This window comes from Alligator sinensis, unplaced genomic scaffold, assembly GCF_000455745.1.
Source record: "Alligator sinensis unplaced genomic scaffold, ASM45574v1 scaffold592_1, whole genome shotgun sequence".
Taxonomy (NCBI): domain Eukaryota; kingdom Metazoa; phylum Chordata; order Crocodylia; family Alligatoridae; genus Alligator; species Alligator sinensis.
The window spans coordinates 1,317,686-1,337,591 of record NW_005842214.1 but is presented as its reverse complement, the minus strand read 5'-3'; the positions used below and the strand labels follow the sequence as shown (position 1 = coordinate 1,337,591).

The 19,906-nt window shown below is 51.3% G+C and overlaps 1 protein-coding gene across 5 annotated transcripts in view; it reads left to right on the top strand.

Moving 5' to 3' along the window:
* Positions 1-19,906, top strand: part of LARGE2 (LARGE xylosyl- and glucuronyltransferase 2) — a 46,418-nt gene continuing 26,512 nt past the window's right edge. For 3 of the 5 annotated variants that reach the window (XM_025207956.1, XM_014521454.2, XM_006026932.3), the window contains exons 1-2: positions 1-118; positions 11,899-12,080. The gene's annotated coding sequence lies outside the window, so the exon portion shown is untranslated. Of the gene's footprint in view, positions 119-11,898; positions 12,081-17,668; positions 17,812-19,906 lie in introns of all 5 variants that reach the window. The other 2 variants (XM_025207953.1, XM_025207952.1) reach the window with 2 other exon arrangements.

The window sequence follows — 19,906 nt, the reverse complement described above, 5'->3', positions numbered from 1 at the left end:
CCCGCCAGGCACCGGTATCGAACGCCGAGCGGCCAGGTTGGGGAATCGAACGCAGAGTGCACGCAGCTGGGGAGGAGAGTTAAAGGGCTGGAGCCCGCGGGCGGCGGCAGCTGCGCAGGTACCGGTGGGGAGGGGCCTCTGTGGACATCTGCTGGGAGGGGGTGAAGCAGCCTGAGGCCCTCCCCATGCCCTGGGGAGCACCCCTTCCCCAGGCAGCCCCTTGCACTGTGCTGCTGTTCGCGGAAGCTCATGCACTGCTGAGCTAGTCAGTCTGCAAGGTGCACCTCTGCCTGGCTGCACCCCCTAAGCATGCTACCTGCTGCTGCTGGGCACCCCAGGCGGCTGTGGCACTGCCATGTGCCAGGTGCGCTGGGTCCACCCTGGCTCTGGCTCCCATGCCACCCACAGGGAAGGGGCTTGCAAGAGGTGCTGTAGTTGGGGGGCGGGGTCCCCACAGGGGCTGGCATAGTTGGGACTTGTCAGGCATCCTCCATCTCTAGGGCCCAGCAGTGCCAGCTGTCCCATGTCACCCTTGACAAGTTCCCTCTGCTTAAAAGTAGGTTTTGAAATGCTTCCAGACCCACCTCTCCTTGGGAGCTGCTTAGCCGACTGTGGGCTGGGTGTGCAGTCTCTCCTCAGGGGTGCCTCGCTCTGAAGAAGGCACGGTGTTGCTGTGCCAGCCAGTACTGGACTGCATCCTGCAGGCCGAGCCCTGGCATTGGTGTCCAGGAGTGGACAGCGCTGTGGGACTCGCCTGCCCTGGCTGCCGGGGGGTCCTCTCCAGGTCGGCCAGGGGCTCTGGTCGTTCTCAGCTCTGGTGCTCCTTGTTTACCTTGCGTAGTACTTGGCACCTGCCCTTCAAAGGGGGAAGCCTGAGGAAGGGAAGAGTTCGTTTGGCTCCGGTGGCGCCCACCAAGCACCTGCACGATGGAGGGAGTGGTTCCTGGGGACAGGCTGTGGCCACCTACCCTGAGGATGAACCTACCCCTGGCTGAAATCTGAGACTGAGCCAGGGTGTATTGCTTGCTCCTCTCAGCCCCCGTCAAGGGGTTTTTCTCCTTCCGGGAAACGTGATCAGAGCATAGCAGGCAACTCAGAAATGGCTCTAGCTCTTTCCAGAACAGCAACAAACCGTGCCTTGAAGGTTTGCTGGGAGGGAATGAGCAAGAGAGATGGCAGTGGCCAGTGTAGGGAGAAATGGAGCTGGGTGCTAGGGAGGGTCTGGCTGTGTCTGTGCAGTGCATCAGCCCTGGCTCTTCCGGTCCCTGGAGGCTGCCCTACAAGGAGGTGGGTGGGGTGGAGGACAATGCAGGCCCATGCTCCAGGTTCAGCGAAGTAGACCAACAGCAGATCACCTGGTTAGACTATTCTGACTCCTTGATCTTATTTTATAGCCAGTCTAGTCCTCGAGAGGCATCCTCTGTCATCAGCTTGTAAAACTCCCACTGTCATCCTCCTGGCTTCCCACAGGTGATAGTGGGCTCATTAAAATACATGAATGAGGAGTAGCCCATCTAGCGGTTAACCAGAAAGGGCTCATACCAAGGAGAGGGGCTGGCAACTGGAAGGGGAAGCAGGGGGCTGCAGGATTAGGGGTGGAGGCTGGTTAGTCTCTTCCTCCTATCCAGTATGTACTGCGGTCTGAGCCCTTCTCCCTGCCCCATGTCATAAGCTTCGTATTCTTTGGGCCTTCTGTGCTGTGGAGGAACATGTAGGGGCTCCATCCCTGTGTACCAGGCCCAGATTTGGAGTTAGGAGTTTAACAACTCTGCTTTTCTCCTGTCCCATCCTGCCTTCAGCTGGGACAGCTCTATCACCTCCCAAGCTGATCAGGGCATATGAGATAGCATGGAGGAGGATGGAGGTGGCTCAAAGCACCTGGCCATGATGGAGAGGGCACTGGAGAATATGGAGAGTTGGAAGGACTAGATGGGAAGGAGAGGGTTGGAGCTGTGCAGGGGGGGTGAGCAGCAGGTTTTGTCTGCCACAAAACTCCCACATCAGTGAATGAGCAGTAATTATATGATCTTGTTGCCATAGTGACAGAGCATCCCCTTATTGTATTTATCCTTTCTAGCACCACTAACATCATTTAACAGATGGGAACTGACACAGCTGATGTGACTTGCCCAAGGTTGCATGGGAAATCTATTGTTGAGGAAGGCATTGAATGAGTCTTAGGTCCTAGCCATTGGGCCATCCTTGCCCTCGTGCCCTGTTACACCTGTTTCCCCTCCATGTTAGTCCATCCACAATGTCCTTCTGTCATCTCTCCAGCTCTTCCTACTGATGCCTATCCCCTCTGTTGGGAGGACAATTGGGCAGTGGGGATAGACTATACTGGGTAGAGAGATGTGGAAATGAGGTATGGCAGGAGAGGATGGGATACAACCAGCGTGTTTTGTGATTGGGGTTAATCATTGCCCAGAGTGAAAGCAATGGAGAGAGAGACCTCGTGGTGGCTTTTCTGCCTTGTTTCTGGATTTGATGTGTACCGAGCAAGAGCAAGTGTAGACCAGCATGCTTCTCTGTGGTCCTGTCAGGAGCACCAGGCAAGCAGCTCAGGCAGCTTAGATTGGCAGCTGCTGTGTAAAACTGACAGCTGCTGTTCAGTAGGTAGTGCAAATTCGTCATGATTCCTGTTGGCTTCACCCAACAGGTATGTGGCTCCTGGTTTATTTCTGAAGCACCACAGATTTAATGTTTCTGATATTTCTTTGAACTTCTTTTTCTTGAGAAATTCTGGGAAACTTGGTTTGGCTGTGAATCATAATAAAATCAAATTTCTAAGCATTCAATTTTCTCCAGAGCTAGAAATCCCATGATTTGACCCACTCAGGCATGTGGCCTTCTGGTAGGCTGTGCGTGCAGCAATATGGTATACCAAGCAGCAAGAAACAACTTATGTGCTAATGGCTTTTCAAGTGCTACATAAACATCCCCTTCATATTGCATCTAGCTGAAACCAGTAGTAGGGAAGAGCTCTCTGTTGTGGGGGAGATGGGTGGAGAAGACACACAAGTCTTATCATCTACTTAACTGCCATTCTGGGTTAGCTATAAGAATTTTTTTCAGGATTTTGAGATATAGACTACATTTAAGACAGTTACTGCCTTCTCTGTAGCACCAGTCATTGCATGTTTTGGGACAGGACCGTGATCACCACTCTGTTGCAACAAAGCATTTGGGAGTGGCTGGACCCCTTTGGAACTGCATAGCTTCCATTAGCCACAGCAGCACCTTACCTGTGTAACAACAGCCTGAATGGACAGTAAGAAAACTTTTCTTATCAGAGAGAAGGCTAGCTAACTCCTGGTGTGAGGGGGAGAGAGCGCTGTTAATATGGAGTTAAGAAGGCCTGATGACATTCTTGTGCCATCCCAGAATGTTGAAACTTGAAACTGCTGAAAGCCTGGATGCAGGGTGAAGGTACCTGCTAGTGTCACCTTAATCCTGCCCTCTTCAAGCAATTGCCCAACAAGCCTGTGGCATGCCATGCTCTGCTTCTGTAGCTATGCAGGGTAGCTGAGCTGTTTTGTGGGGGAGAGGGATAGAGCACATGGCCACTGTAGCAAAACCTAGCTCTTCCTTTTGCTAAGGTATAGCTTGTACTTAAGTGAGCAGGACTAAACAGAAACTCCCTACACTCAAGCACTGCACTGACTCCATGACTACCCTGCCCCCTACACACACAATTCCCTCTCGTCCTGCACTTTTGGAAAACCCCAGACTGAATTATAACTCACTGCTGGCAATCCTTAGAGCAAGAAGATCCATGTGTGCCAATTCTGATGCAACCTATAGAACCCAGCAGTGAAAGGAGGCACCCTGGATCTCTCCAGTACAAGTGTAACTTGCTTGGATCATGAGGGGCAGGGTAATGAGAGGGGCAGACAGCGGGGCTGTAAACCTCTACCACATCCCATAACACAACTGCAGCTCTGTAGAGATCCTCTTCAGTCATCGCTCCTTCTGCTCTGTCTGGCAATGAAAGTACTTGGAATGCAGACGGATAGTTGCCAGGGGCCTATTGCCAGCTCCAGTTCAGGTTGGGTGGGCAGGTGTACCAAATGCATGTGTGGTTTCTGATTGATCAGAAGTTTGAATTTGTGCAATTTGACTTTCTGAAAAGGGATATGGATGTATTGGGCAACCTGAACTATCCATTAATCAAGCATTTCTTCAGCCACAGATGAGTTAGGCCCAGATTCCCATTCCCCTGCAGGCACTTCTGAATGGAGTATGTAAGAAAGGACTGTTGAATATAAGGAGCCTTTATGTCAGAAGGACTGTGTAGGAGAAAACTCAAGATCTGCTGAGAACAACGCCCTCACGCCAAGCTCATGCTGACTGTGGCCCCGGGGGCAAGTTCAGTGCAGGGTGTCAGGACTGCTATGACATCTGCTTTCAGGGAAGGGCCCAGGTTTTGTCAGACAACAGTTGGAGATCAGGCTGTCCAGTAGAGGCAGACTGTCTTCAGTTAGAGAGGGCATGGTCCTCTGACTTCCCCCAGGAATGGGGTACGCATTGCTGGTCTGTCCCTGCCAGAGATGCCCTGGCAAGGTGTTGGCCTCCATCCTTACTCGGTCTCCTTCTCACTCTCCTTTTCTGCTAAATTGCCCCCTATACCCCATGAGCAGAAGGCAGGCTGTTAGCTAGGGGGCCCATAGCATTTCCTGATGAAGATGGCAAAGGATTCATTTGTGGGGGTAGGGATGGGCTGTGACTTGAAACATCTGAGAGGTCCCCATTTGAGAGGTTCCTTTGGCTTCTGTGTTTGCCAGGGTAGGTGAGGGTGGAATGGCTCCTGGCTGGGCAAATAGTGAAGTTCAAGCCAGAGCTCAGAGTGCTGAGCAAGCCTGCACAGAGCACTCGCCACCAAGCTCAGCCTGGGTGAGGGCAGCTGTGTGTTTCTGGAAGTCCCTTGGTTCAAGGGCAGGTGGTTAGTGGGCAGGAATGGGGAGGAGAGGAACAAACTTAGCACTTCTCAGGGCACGAGTGGGAAACCAAAAAGCAAGCTGCTCTGCTGGTCCAGGCAGTACTCTGACCTCTCCGTTCAGGAGCCTCCTTGCTTTGCTGCCAGTGCTTGCCTTGGCAGGGTAGCTTCTGTGGGCTGCACAGCATTTGGGGAGACTGTTGCTTGTAGAGCTGGGAACAGGATCTGGTAGTAACTCCAACCAGTCCTGCTCTTAGGCCAGCATCCCTGAAGTGTGCCCAGTGGCAGGTCACGCCAACTTCCAGGCTTATCTGGGCCTGTAGTACCCATCACCACTGGAGAGCTGTAGACAAAGGTGTTAGTTAGGATTTATGGGCATGCATTTGAATGTTGATGAACTACAGTTCTGGGCAGCTTGACTTCTGAGGAGGGGGTTTCTGTGCTGGGAGCAGTTGCCTCCTTTACTACTTGTCATATTCAGGAACAGTGGTGTAGGAGAAAGGGAAGTGACCATTGTACCCTTCAATCTCCAGGAAGGAGACCAAGTGCTAATGTGGTACTGGGGTGTGGAGCAGTGTTTCAGGGTGAGGTGTAAGGGACTGCTGCTTTTCTCTTGTGTCAGGCATCTGGCTCGTCTCAAGAAAGTTGATACCCCCTGCCTGCTTTGGTCTAAGACAATGCATGCCTCTACCTGGCAGATGGGTGTCCCCATGACCTAACTCTGCCACTTGCTATGTGACCTTCTTCCCTGCACTGCCTTGTGCTCAGTCCATCCTTCCTGGAATAGCTGTGGATAATTTGTTACCAGCCCCAAATAACCTGCAGACAGATGGCCGTGCAGAGTATTTTAGTGCCTGACGTATGTGCCCTGCCTACAATAGAAGGTCTGATTCACTTTGGCATCTCCTGGGAACTGAAGCTTGTCAATTGGTCCCCTGATGAAGAAGCCAATGCTAAAATCCTTTCGTAGCTGACCCCAGGCATCTGGGCACAAAACTACTTTGATTGGTAGAGCTGTCACTGTGAACAGACCCCTCAGAACATGCACAGTCCTTTTGGGGCCTGGAGAGGCATCCCTTTGTGTCAGGCTACGCAGCTTAGAGGAGAGAGAGTCAGTACTGAGTGGCATTAGCCCCGAAGTGCCATTTCCTGCCCACTCCACTGTTTAAAGCAGTAGAGCCAGACAAGAAAATTGCCCACCCTGTTGCATGAGAGGGGTGTCCAGGGCATCCAACACTAACCCTGAATTAGATTGTCTGCTGGAACTGGGCAGATTGCTGTAAGAGCCTACTATGGACAAGCTAAGTGTGTCTGGGCCTTTCAGTAGGCTGACCAGATGGAAATCCAGGACATCATGTAGGAAATCAGGGACATTCCTTCCCCCCACAACCTGGGCCCCTGCATTTCTGGGACACCCAGTATAATTCCCAACAGCTGGCTGACCGGCCTCTGAAATTTGGGACTGTCTCAGCTAAAATGGGACATATGGTCATCCTACCTTTGGGCTCAGAAATGTTGTGGTAACATTTTCCTTTTGGTGTCCAGCTGCCTCTGTCCTTATTGGCTCAGCCAGGACTGGATGCATTGCAAAGGGGCTCTCCTCTGCTTGACCAGGAAGAGCAGCTAGTCTGAGTGTCATGTGCTCTGTGTGCAGCACCATTATAAGTCAGTGGCCTCTGCCTTGTGTGTCCAAATGCCTCTTCCAGAAGACTCATCTGGGGCCAGTTTGAAACTGTTTGTACAGGCAGTTTCCTTCATTTCTGACTGCCCTCTCACCCCAGTCCTCCTGGGCTCTGAATAATTAGCCAGTAGCATAGGTGCTAAGCTCACTGTCTTGTCATGTCCCAGGTCTGTCTGAATTAATGAATGAGTGGCAAGCAAGAAGCTTGCAGGCTGTGAAGTGGATGGTGCACTTGGAATCCAGCATTTGGATGTGAGTAGTCACGGCTTGTGGTTTCTGGTTGTCAGGCAGGGACTTAGTGACCCCTCAATCCTAAGCTGGAGATGCCTGGACTTCTCAAGCCCCTGCTGTCCCCTCCAGCTCCCTCCCAGCTGTGCCGCTTACTTGCACCTAAGGAAGGAGGCAGTTGTATCAGTCCCACCAAGTTGTAAATTCTTTGCCTGGTGCTGTGTACATAACTTAGGGTATCTATATGGTAACGGCCTATTGTGAGCTCCTCCTCAGTGATGAGGAGCAGCAGGTGGTCACTCTGTTTCTTTGGACAGGTCACTTTCCCTGCAACCTCACCGTCACATGTTAGTAAAGATCCCAGTTTGCCATACATCCTCTGAACCCTGTGGGGCCAGAACATGCTCACTTCTCCCTGCCTCCTATTAACTGCAGTCGAAGGCCCCACAGTTATCTGACTCCTTCCCCTGAACCATGCAGCATCTCATTGTTCCCTCTGCTCCTCCTTCCCACTCTGTGGGGATAGTCTAAGTTGACTCTTCACCACTGAGTCTGTTGCTGGGGAGAAGGATAGCCTACTAACTGCAGCTGCCCTTGGCATTGCACAGGCCACATGTGCAGATTTCATATTTAATGTGAACCAGTCTCCCACTAGATTTGTAAAACAGGGTGACTTTAGCACCCTGCTTTGCATACCTATTGTGAGATTTTCCCTGCCCTGAGGACCTTGTAGGCTGAGATGAGACCTCAGAAGACAATTCAGGAAAAGCTGTGTGGGTGGGGGTGTGGGAGAGGGACTTTCACTCATGCATGTTAGTAAACTAGGAAAGTCAGTCTTTCTCTCTCTAGTAACCTAGGAGAGAGAGAGACCTTCCTAGTTTACTAATCTGTGCGTGTGTGCAGAAGAGACTTTCCTAATTTACTAATGTGTGTGGCTGGGGATGGGGGAGAGAGAGACTTTGCTAGTTTGCTAGACTTCCTAATTTACTAATGCACGTCTGCTATAGACAGCCTTTCCTGTCTGCCTGCCTGCCCTCTGTAGCTAGAACCAGGCAGTAGAGAAGACAATCTCTTATGTGGGACTTTCTCATACCAGGTAGTGGAGCATCTTTTGCACTGTCGGGAGGGCCACATTAAATCAGTCTGCTGTTCTCAACATCTACCTAACCTCAAAGGGGAGAATTAAAATTACCCACTCTTAACTACATTCCTGTCTGCTTCTGGATGTCTCGGTAGTAGCATTTGCCAAGGGGACTTCCCTGGCTCTTCGCAAGGTCCCTGCATACTCCTGTGTTAAGGCTGAACCTGGCCAATGTAATCCAGGCCTTTGTCAACCCAAGGTTGGGCTTTTGAACTGTTCTGCAGCAGGCTGCACCTTTAAGCCATCTGAAAACTGCAGTTAGTGAAGGTAATAGGTGCCAGTTACACCTGGCCATGTGCATGGGCTGCCAGACAGTGTCCAGGTGAGATGCGCACTCTGGCTTCATTTTACAAAGTTATCTAGTAACCAGAATGATGCCTCCCTCTTGGTGTGACTCCATGGTCATTCAAGGTGTGTAAACCGACAGCCACCTGGTTTGTGAGGGGGCTGGTGCCAGAGAATGGCTTCAACAAATGCTGGAGTATCGCCAAACCAGCTTGTTCTCTCAAGCTTTGGCATCTGTGCCATGATGACATCCAAGGGAGTGGAGCCATCTTGGAGCTGGAGGGTGTACTAAGACTATGAAGGCTTGGTTTACCTTGTTCAAAGGACCTGCAGAAAGGTTGTGGTGAGAGGCTCTGTTTGTGTCTTTTTCTCTTTACTGTGCATGAACGGGTCCTAGAAATAACAAGCATGTCCAGTCCAGTCTTTCTCCAGCAGAGACCAGGTCTCCCTGTAGAATTCAGCTGAATGGATTCAGGGCTTTTATGCTTATTAGAAAGCGAAGGAGAAAAGTGTTTAAATCTTTTACAATGAGAGATTTTCTCCATAACTGTCTGGCACATGTTGGGGTTAAAGACTGTATTTACCTGGATCCAAAATTACTTTGAATTTAAAATGACCCCCCAATGATTAGATTCTATATGTGGAAAATTATAAAGCTGTTATGCTTTTACATGTGTAGAATCCAATTAGTGGAAGGTCAGCTTAAGTTTATCCCATTCCCCCCTCCCTTGTTCTCCTGCCCTTTGTCCTCCCCCCCCACCCGTCCCTCCTGCCATCTGCTCCCACTGCCTCCCCCTGCTCCTTGCCTGTGACTGTCCCCTCCCACTCCCTGCTTCCCCCTGCAGCTGCTCCCCCACCCCTAGCATCCCATGCCTGTGCCTGCCCCCCAACTCGATCTCCTCCACCCCTGCTTCCCCCTGAAGCCTGCCCCCCACTGCTTGTATCCTGTGCCCGCCCCCCACTCCCTGTCCACACCCCTGCTTCTGCTGCAGCTCTGCTCCGCCAGGGAAGTCAGCAGCAGCACCCCAGCCCAGTCTGGCCAGGGAGAAGCAGCCAGGCAGGGTTGGGGATGGAGGGATCAGAGCCAGAGCGGAAGGTTTGGAGGGGGTAGAAGAGCAGGGGTACAGGGTCAGGCTCACCCCACCCAGTCTCTCCCACACACACCCTGCCCATGTGCCTTCTTTCCCCCTGCCCCCCAACAAGCCATTCCAGCCTGGGGCAGGCAGCAGCTCAGCTCAAGCTTCAGCCCCAGGGCCAGAGCTGAGCCACTGCCTCCCCTGGGCTGGTACTCATATCTAAGATAAGGATCCCCACCCCTAGTGCTGATCTGGGGGGAAGAAACCTTGTCTTGGATTTGTGTAAATATGATAATAGTCAACAGAAATAAGACAAAGACTGCCATACATAGTCCTATAAACTCCTCTCAGACTTGCATGGTGGCATTTGTTCTCTAACTGATCATAGAGCAGATGTTCTTCACCTTAGACTCAAAGCACCTTTCAATAGGCACCCCTTGGAAAATGTCAGCTTGCAGCTTTCACTTGTTTTTTGACTAGAGAAAAATCCTCGGGCGGTTCTTCTGTTGCAAAGAACTTGGACTGCACATGTCCGAATGTTTGGATTCCTATGAGTTTATCTTGTGAATCATGTTTGCGCACCGTACAATGCTACTCATGGCACCCTTGAAAGGATCGCAAGGCAGCCCTGTTTACCACAGTGTCCTGGTTGAGAATCCCTGCCATAGTCTTCTAGGAAGGACAGGGAAATATTAGGCCTGAATTTATAATGTAAAAATACTTAAGTCTTTGAGGGTAGGTTTTTTTAGGTCATAAAGAACAACTTGTGACAACAGAAGTGATAGCTTTTCCTTTGCTGGTCTCTATAAATGAGGTTTGTTCAGCTCAGAGTGGGTATCCCAAGACTCACATCTACTAATGAGCAAAACAATTAGTTTAACAAGGCTTCTAACTTCTAGTTCATGCTCAGCTCTGCCCATATGGATACTTTTCCTTCCTCTACCCACATATATCCACCATGGAGGGAGACGATCCTCCCACTGGAGCAGGAAAAAATTTAAACCACCCTGTCCCATGATAGCAGCAGTGCAATGGCCATGTCAGCATGAACTCTTCTAGCATTCCTTCCCAGTTGAAGCGGCTGTGGTATAAATAATTCTCACTAATTCACACTCAGCTCTTCTTTGCAAGATAGAGAATTGAGCAGAAGAATGAAGTCAATGCCTTCAACACTTCCACAGCTTCTGGCTTCCTCTGGGGGATACCAGAGCTCCTGACCTTTATTGGGGCAATGGCTTTTGAGTAAGAAGGAAGCACAAAATCTCCCCCCAACCTGCCAGAGAATGCTGGGCCTCAGAGCATTTGCTGGGCCCATATGCAGTGCTGTTCTTCATGTGAAGCAGCTCTGCTTTGTAACTGTATTGCACCCAATACCCAGCACTGTACCTAGACTCCTGGCAGCCCCAGGCAAACTTTTAGTGTTGACCCCCTTTTGCCAGAGATAATGATAATAATAATCATTATTTTCACCATTTTCGGGCCCCCTTTCTGTCCAGACCCCGGGTGGTTGCCCAGTTTGCCCCTGCCTGGGTCGGGCCCTGCCAGTACCCTGCCCAGTTCCATGCTGTACCCCAGGGTTAAGCCAAGTGAAGGTCTGAGGCTGAAGGGGAGGGGGTGGTGCTGTTGAATGATACCCCAAATAGAGACAGGGAGTATCTGCCCTAAATTGAATGGGCAAGACATTTGGCCAGTGTCGTTTTGCCCCAGGAAGGTTGTATGATCCCCACCCCCGCTTCTTGAAACATCCCTACAGAGGTGATCTGAACTGCGTCTTGTGTACCTGCCCATGGTATGTCACTAGAACTGGGGTTGCTAGATTGGGTACACTGACAAGGCAATGGAGGGGATAAATGCTGCTGTCCCTCTTGGCAGACAAGGTTCTTTGGGTGAATCTGATATCTTTTATTAGACCTCTTGGCCATTCCTGCCTCTGGCAGGAGGTTGGAGAGTTTGTCTTGGCTCTGCAGCAGAAGGAAAAGGAGGGGCCAGCTCAGTCACTAAAGCACGGACTCTGAATGTGACCTGGTGGTTCAGAATGGATGTAATGGAGTTCTCCATCCGGCTTTGCTCTGGGCTCATGTTTCATCCCACCTTCCTGAGGTACCTCACTTCACGTGTTTGTTAAGCCAGCACCTGCAGTGCTAAGGAGAAGTCCAACAGGCAACTCCTGTCTTCATTGCTCTTTGGTATCACCAGATCTTCTGGTCCAGCCTGACTTAGTGTACACAAAGCTCTCTGTGTGGAGAGCAAAGTATTTCACTGAAATGAGGAAGCTCCTCCATTCCCATGTTACAGAGGGATCTCTGACAGGTTCGGGGAGTCTGTGGCAGAGTAAGTGAAAGGGACCCAGGAGTCCTGTTCCCAACCCTGCCTTCTCTTCATGAAGTGATTGCAGTTTCATTATGGTCTTAACCCTTAAACCAACTTTGCTGAGAAGTTGATATTCTCCCAGCTCTGCTTCTGGCTAGCTGTTGGACTTTGGGCTGTTCAGGATTCAGCCTGAGCCTGTTCCTTCTTTTCAGATGACTAAGGGTTTCTTTCGGTTTTGCAGGTCAAATGCAGGCCTCAGATGCCACTCGAACTCGATGCTCAATGCTCTCTGTCCCTTGAAGCTGGGAGTCTGTAACTAGGAGGTCCTCACGACCAGCGTGTGTACTGCTGGATCCTGCAATACAAGAGCCAACTCTTCCCCCAGCATCCCAGATACCCCTGCCACCTTGGCAGCCCTCAAAGGTTGGTTGTCTTGTTTGTCTGATAGATGTGATAACAATGCTCGGTGTCCTGTTACTCTGGTCTTTTTTCCTGTGAACTGATGAGCCTGAGGTGAGATGGGCAAGCAACTTGGCACCACGGGCTCCCTTTCTGCTCAGTCCCACATCGCTGGTCGCTGCGCCTTACCCTGGGGCATGGGGGTGTGAAGCCTCCAGGGCAGCCCCAAAGATCCCAGCAGCACTCGGAAGCCCCAGCGCCAGCTGGCCTCCCATAGCACAGACCTTTAGAAGAGGAGGAGGAACATTTCTCAGGGAAAGGACATGGAGGGAGCATGGGAACTGGGAAAGTTTTCATGGCCTGATTTTCCCCCCTACCCCAACTGGGGACCCATTCCTTACAACCAGTTGCTCTACCTTGCATGAAATCCTCACCTTCCTTCCTGCACCAAGCATTTTTGTGAAACTGCTCTTCTCTGCTGCCTCCCCCACCCCTCATTAGCACGGGGCTTGGCATGCTGGCAGGAGGGGCCCTGGCTTGTCTGGGCCTTGATCGGATTTGTCAAGGCTCTTTCTCTTTTCTTCCTGTTCATTGAGGATCAAAACAAAGAAAATGAGGGGGGTGGGAAAGACCCTAAGAATAGGAACAAGGGAAGAGAGGGAAGTTAGAGTGACAGGTTGCCCCCTGTGCCCCTCCCCTTCCCACCCTGGTGGGGCAAAGCTAAATCTGAAGCACTTCGTTTCAGAAGCCAGTGCCTCTTCCTCACCTCTAGCCAGGATGTTGCTCCTGGGACTTTGCCCAGCTCTGGCTGGCCCTGGGCTGTTGGGACTCTTTGTGGTTCAGCCCAAGCCTGTTCCCTCAGACATGCTGGTGTGGATCTGCTTCCTGTGCTGCAGCCAAAAGTACCTGAAATGGTGAGGGGGCATCCACATCTATTAATCTATTATAGTACCCCAGCAGTGATAGGAAACAGAGGCACAGAGCCCTAAGATCTCCTCTTCCTCTCCCCCCAAAGCAGGCATTGAGGCCCAGGGATCCAAACAAATATGAATGCAACTGGGCTGCTATTGTTGCTGGGTTTTTTTAATGTGCTCTCTGCTGAGATGTTTTCCTCTTTACCTGAGCCAGCAAAGTGCTCCTCCTGTTAGGCAGCCTTAATGAGCTCACCGCAGAGCTCGGCTGGCTTCTGGCATCAACACAGCATGTTCAGCTGCAAGACTTTCCAGATCCTCCCCAGCCCAGAGCTAGATAAGAACTCTGAACAAGGGCCCTCTGTGCAGCCGGGGCTGTGAGGTGGAGACAAATACAGTTTGAAATGCACTGATTTTCAGCAGCTGCTAGTCAAGGCTAGGCTTGACTATTGGTAGCCACCAGACTTTGGTGAGGGCAGGAGCCTGGTCTAATATGCAAGCCTCAGCACTGGCATGGTGGATCTTAATCCTATTCACCACTTTTTCCCCAGGCTGCTCAAACTGTCATCCCCCTTCCCTCCCTGTGTTCTGGGGATTAGGGCAGGGGAGTTAAAATTCATGCAGTCCCAGCACAGTGCACGATGGGCGTCAGAGGGTGAGGACATGCATCCTCAGCTGCCTGTCCTTGAGCTTCAGTCTTGAGGAAGCATGCCTAGGGACTCAACCAGGTTTCTTCTTTTCCTCCCCTTGCTCCTCATTCTGGCCTGTGTCCCCTGGCATAGCTCGTGCTGTCAGTGATCAGACTGAGTATTTGCACAAGTGGCACAAGTAGCCTCTGCACAGCACACAGCAGATCAGGGCAGGGATTGGCAGTACAGTGGTCAGGGGACAGAAAGCAGACAGCAGATTGGGCAGGGGAAGGGGATCAGAGTGGTACCTGAGGGGAGGGTGGGGAAAATGGAGCTTAATTTGTGGTGAGCCTGCCAAAAAAGTGGTCCCTATTGCAGTACAGAAGGCTGTAAAGTGCCCACACTATATCGAGCATGTGAGTAGCTCTAATCCCTGTGCCATCTTGGTGCCTGCACCTCTCTGGATCCATGGAGTTTGTCCTTCTCCCCAGTACGGCACCTCAGCCTAACCCCAGAGCCCCACCGATTCCCTCTCTTCTCCTTTCCCCACTTGCTGCGCAAAGAGAGAGAGAGGAATGGGAGACAGGAGCCCCCACTCCCACATGCTTCCTGCTTATGAGGGGAATACAGGGAGCCATGCAGGGATGGGGGCTTATCCAATGAATTCTTTGAGGGTGCCTTGCCCTCTTACTCCTTTGTGACCGTCTCCAGCTGATGCCCTTGGTCCTGGGGTGTGCAGACTGCCTTTGCTATTCCAGAGCCCACACAGGACAGTCATCCTTCTCCTGCCTGATGGGACAGTGTCTCTGCAGCTGGGTCTGTCCTGTTCCTCTGTTGACTTATTGGCCACAGAAGCCTTCACAAGTTACAGTGATTGTAAAGAGTTTTTTCTCCCAGTTCAAACAAAAGAACATCCTAAGGGAAGCACATGTTTCCCTTGTGCATTTTACATGGTGATGGCCAGGCTCGGTCTCTGAGCAGGTATAAATCATTTGGGTTGGAAGCACTCATCAGGCCTTGTTGTAGGTTGGAAGTGCCCATCACGCCTGTGGTTCTGTCATCAGCATGAAATGGCCTCCTCATCTACATGTGTGCTCATCTGCCGCTGTGTTCTCTGTCCCTGCACACCCCGACCCGTCTGCAGCCCCCATCCCCTGCTACCTCAGTGTGGTGTGCGCTCCAGTGTGCAGACTCTCTTGTGTCCAAGTGCTGTATTCCTTATGCTGCCCAGGAGCCCTGGGCACCCAGGCCAAAGGTGAGAGTTTGGCTGAGCTTTGGCTTCCCCGGGCAATTGAAGCTTCCCAGGGCCTGGGCATTATCTTGAAAATAAAACCCCTTCACGTGACATTTGGCAGGAGTGGGAGGGGGGAGACAGAAGATTCCTCTCCACCAGCATCTTCTACAGGGCACATGCAAGACAAAGAGGGAGGACTGAGCCCTATGAGTGCTGCTGGTCTGTGGGGTCTACGTGGGGCAGTGAGGACAAGGGTGTGGCGGGGACAGGCAAGCAGCTCCCCCTAGGCTTATCTGTCTGACCCGACTCTGGAGAGCTCTTGTCCCAATAGCTCATGGGGAGGTTGAACTTAGCTACCGAATTGGAAACCAGACTGGCCCATGGGGAGTTATTGCCTACACTGGGGAGCCAGCCCCCAGTGCCTGGGTGGCTCTCTGGCAGCAGTTTGGTGGATAAGAGGCCTGGCCTGGAAGTCTCATTTCTGTTTCCTGCTCAGCCCTGACCTAATATGTAACTTTGGGGAAATCACTTCATCCTCTCTGTGCTTCTCTTCCCCATCCCACTCTAGCTGGTCTATTCGGGGACTGTATCTTACCATGTCTGTCTGGCCTTGTGGGAGTGCTTAGCTCTGAGGAGTCTTGAGATGCTGCAACAGTACTGAAAATAATCATGTGAGCAAGAGCCTTTGATCATCATGGGGGAAAGATGACATTGTCTCCATGTCCCAGCTTCCATCAGTGCCATCTATGCATGTCCTGTGTATCCTCTTCTGACTAGGGTCAGCTTTGCTGTGGTTCCAAGGGGCTGGATGCAGTAGGAAGAAGGCTTCATAACATTTTCCTGAACACCTGTAGTTTTAAAAACAAAGGCAACCTTGGTGTGCACTCTGAATTTAGGAGGTGGGCAGGTCATGGGGGCAGCCAGCCGATAAAGATTCTGCCAAAGTCAGCATAAATCAATAAAGGGTGCAGCAAGGGTCACAATGGAGGCCATCATCATCCTTGCTGTTCCCCCTAGCCATAAACCGTGATATCCACATCACCCTGGTGACTGATCAGCTAGTCAGCACTTCTTGCACAGGCTTATCCTGTCAATCCACCGCAGCCTGGGTTGGTTTTATGCCTGGGATCCATATCATGGTCTCTCATACATCTTTTGTTGTCTTCTCCCTCTAGCTGGTGGTAAATTCAAGCTACTTAGAGCATGTTCAGAGGCCTGCTGGAGCAACTTTTATTCTTTTCCTCTGTCCTTCATAGATCACTGTATTGTGTCCAGTTCAGTGGCAGACTGACTGTTCATTCAGGTGCAGAGCAAAGCACTGCCCCATCTCATGTAATGGGTATCAGAATGCTAGATTCATGTCATGCTCATGTCTGCAGGCTGTTTACCCTCTGCCCCTGCTCCCCTCCAAGTCAAGTGGGACTAGGACTGTCCCCCACCAAGCTTGGTCAGAGCTATGTTGAGCTTGTTTTCAGTGTATGACCCTATCCATAGGTTGCAAATCAGCTGCAGTATACAGTCCCCAGGGCTGCCTGAGTGTAAGGTTCTAGTGCCATGAAAACTTGATTCCCCCTCACCCCCTGGAGCAGGACTATTCCCACCTGCTGAGCTGGCCAAGGCTGGCTAGTTACAGCATGATTCTTCTGTTCCTCTTTTGGCCAAGTAGAGGATTTTTGGGGCCATCAGTGCCAGGAATAACACTAGGTATAGAAAACATGAGTGCCTGCATGTGTTACCATGTGTTTTGTTTATGCCAGTCCCCTATGGCAGCACCAATCTCTGTGTGTGTGCGAATGTGAGCACCTGCTGCTGCTCTTTCCTGTCTTTGGGTTGTTAGGACCATGCCCCCCCAACATAGCTTTGTCCATCATTCAGCTTCTGTTCATTTCAGGAGTGCCTTCCCAGCATGTGACTTCAGAAGTATAGCTATCTCTTCATTCTGTCACTGCCCATCTCCACTTCAGACCTTGCCCAGGCACTCCCCTGGCATCCGCCTCAGCATATGTCACATGTATTGTATCGTTCAGTTGCCTTGCCTGCTGCTGCTGACAGTGCTGGTGTTGAATTCAGCCTGCAGCCTAAACTTCAGTCATGTGCAAGGATGTATGAGTCCAGCAGTGATGGGTCTCCATAGCTAAACTTCTGTCATACAGAGGGAGATACAGGTCCAGCAGCAATGGTTTGCCATGTGATACACAAGTCCAAATCATGAGTCCTGTGCCTTGCAAACACCAAAAGCATTTGAGGGTGGGTTTGTCTTGTTCAGGTGTGTTTTTTCCATTTTTTTAATCTATTTATTTTAAAGTAAATATAGTTCAGTATCGAGCCCATCCTTTCCAAACAAGAGAGCAAAACTTTTAGCTTAGCCTCAGCGTGAAGTATTTTGACTTGTTTTCATTTTGGCTGAAACCATTCAGGTCAGATCTGCCAGGAATAAATCAGATAACTTGGGTTATACCAAATCTGCAAAGCTTGTCACCAAACCAGCTACCAAGCCATGATGCTTTGCTCAGCTCTTCCGGAGGGGATGTTGCAAGCACCTGCAGACTGGGCTCAGAAGTATCCATGAGGGCTGTGACCCACTGAATGGGGCGGGTGCTCAGCATAAGGCTGAGCTTTCAGAGCCCAGTGTACCCTGGCATCAGAACTTTGGTTTCCTGGTGATGCAAATCTGCCTGGCTTCCCTGTTACTGGAGTCTTCTTGGCATCTTGCACTTTCCTCTCTGTGGGCTACGAAGATGAAACCAGTGACTGTAGTCTTCAGGGAAGTAGGTCCCTTCTGTAAGGGTTGAGTTTACTTGGCCCGTGACACCCTCCCTCCTTCCTTGTGTATTTCAGTGGAGTTCTGAAATCTTTGCAGCCTCTTGTCTCTTCCTAACATGTAATTCACTGTAATGAACATGTAGGAAGATTCTGGATTTCAAAGCACAGGTGACTGGCTGAGGAACATGCATGGAGAAGGACTTGCTGAAGGCTACGAGGTGAGTCAAGGTAAGAGCAGGGCTAGATGATGGGTCCTGCTGTCTCGGACCTGAGCTCAGAAAGCTCTGCACTGTGCTGAGCTCTTGGAAATGAAAGCATGTCTCAGCACATGGGCAGGTGAGGCTGCCCTGAGCATTTCCAGATACTCCGGACACCAGGATGCTCTGAACCTAATAATTCAGGGAATTAGGTGAAACTGAGATGTCAGCAGAAATGCAGGTATTAGAAACCTAATCCTAGTACAGGGAAAGGGGAAGTTGGAGGGCAGGTCTGACTGCTACTCCTCTTCCGTTCCTCAGTGCATCCAAGGCCTGAGTGTCCCGCTCTCTGACCTCAGCCAACTCTGCAAGGTGTTAATGTTTTGTTCCCACAACCCTTGGTACTGATGATGTTGCTGGGATGGAAAGTAACCCAAGGGCAGCCATGGTGGCTTGTGCTGCACTGGAGAGAGAGATTTGAGAAGCAGCAGTTCCTGACTGGGGAAAGCTGAAGTAAGGAGGGAAAGGAGTTTGGATCCAAACATGAGAGCATAGGGAGAACTCTGGTAAAGTGTACGCGTTCAACAAAGCTGGTCCAACAGGTGCATCATGCCTGCTGCAAAGCCTTTTGCATGGAGGCAGGACAGGAGGCTCTGGCTGTGGCAGTGTCATCCTGTCCAGGGCACTCCATGCTGCTGAAGAGCCCTCTGTTTGTTTAGTTATTCTGGGGGAAGCTGCTTTGCTGGAGCAGCTTGGCACTCGGGTGGGACAGTCTAGAGCAGAGCCTCCTGCAAGGCCAGGATTCAGATTTACAAACTCCCTTGCCAAGACCAGCATTTAGTTGCTGTGGCTTCCTGTCAGGGAGCACCTTGGTGTCTCTAGGAGATGGGTTCCTTGCCTTGGCATTGAGGTGGATCTCCCTCCTCTCCAAGGTAGCCCAGTCATCCTGTCCTTCATTCCTGCAGCATGCCTGCTGTCATAGCCTGGTTGACCAATGGTGTCCATGCAGTAGAGCAGCAGGCAGCCCATACCAAGAGAGTGACTTGCTGATATTCATCTCCCAGCATCAGGCAGGGAGCAGGGCTGCTCACAGAGCTTCAGGGAGCATGAGATTCTTGTTGCCCAATAATGCTGTCAGGGGGGCCAAAGCTGCCTGTCTGAGCTTGGAGTGTAGCTGCCTGGAGATCACTCCTAGGCCAGGGGGGAGGTTTTCCTGGGCTGGCTGTGCCAGAAAACCCTAGCATAGCTGCTTATGCCAGCAGAAAAGTCCCTTGGCCAATACAGCTTATGCTGGTTTGGTGCAGGAGGAAACCTGCTCTGACAAAAGCCCTTCTTATCCCATTGTGACTGTGCCCTCCTGAAGGCTTCTGCTGGAAGAGAAATACCACTAAGGAACCTGTTCCTGACTGCCACCAGCCAGTGTTGCCAGGCACATCCTGGGTAGGCCTGGCCCCAGCGTCCTGCAGCTGCAACATTCACAGGCTCTTTCAAGATGTGCTCAGCTGTGGCCCCGTGTTATCTCAGGTGTGTCCTTTAAGACCTCAGGATCCCTGCTGAATTGAGCATGGGAGAACCACCAGGTGCCTGGAGACCAGCCAAGAGGCTGCTGCTGCCGCCTCTGGGCTGGATCCAATGTGGGTGTTACCAGTGCATCCCACAGGTATCTGAGACAGGAGTGTACAGCCGTGGCTGAGTGTCTGGGCCATAGGCATAGCAGTGAGTTTTGGTTGCTGTATAATTGCAGTTGCTAGCAGCAGCAGCTTTCCTTTGCTCCCGCCCCCAAGTTGATGTCCAGGGTGCTTGCCCTGTTCACCCCTCCCTATTACACTACTGGTCTAAGAAGGCTAAACTAGGTGCAGCCTTCTCTATGGGCTGTCCGAGGTGGATGGTTGCCCCATCAGCCCAAGGCCGCCTCTCTTGCTGTGGAAAAAGGGGAGGGCTAGGAGCTTCCTGTCTATACCAGGCAGGGCAGTGTTGGCTCAGGCTTAGCTGGGGCATGACCCTGACAAATAGAACCTCTCTCAGTGTAGGGGAGTCGGTAAAATGAGACAGATGAGAACTCTGCTCCCTGGCCTCTCTTCCCCACGACATTTCTGTGATGTGCTGATGTGCTGAG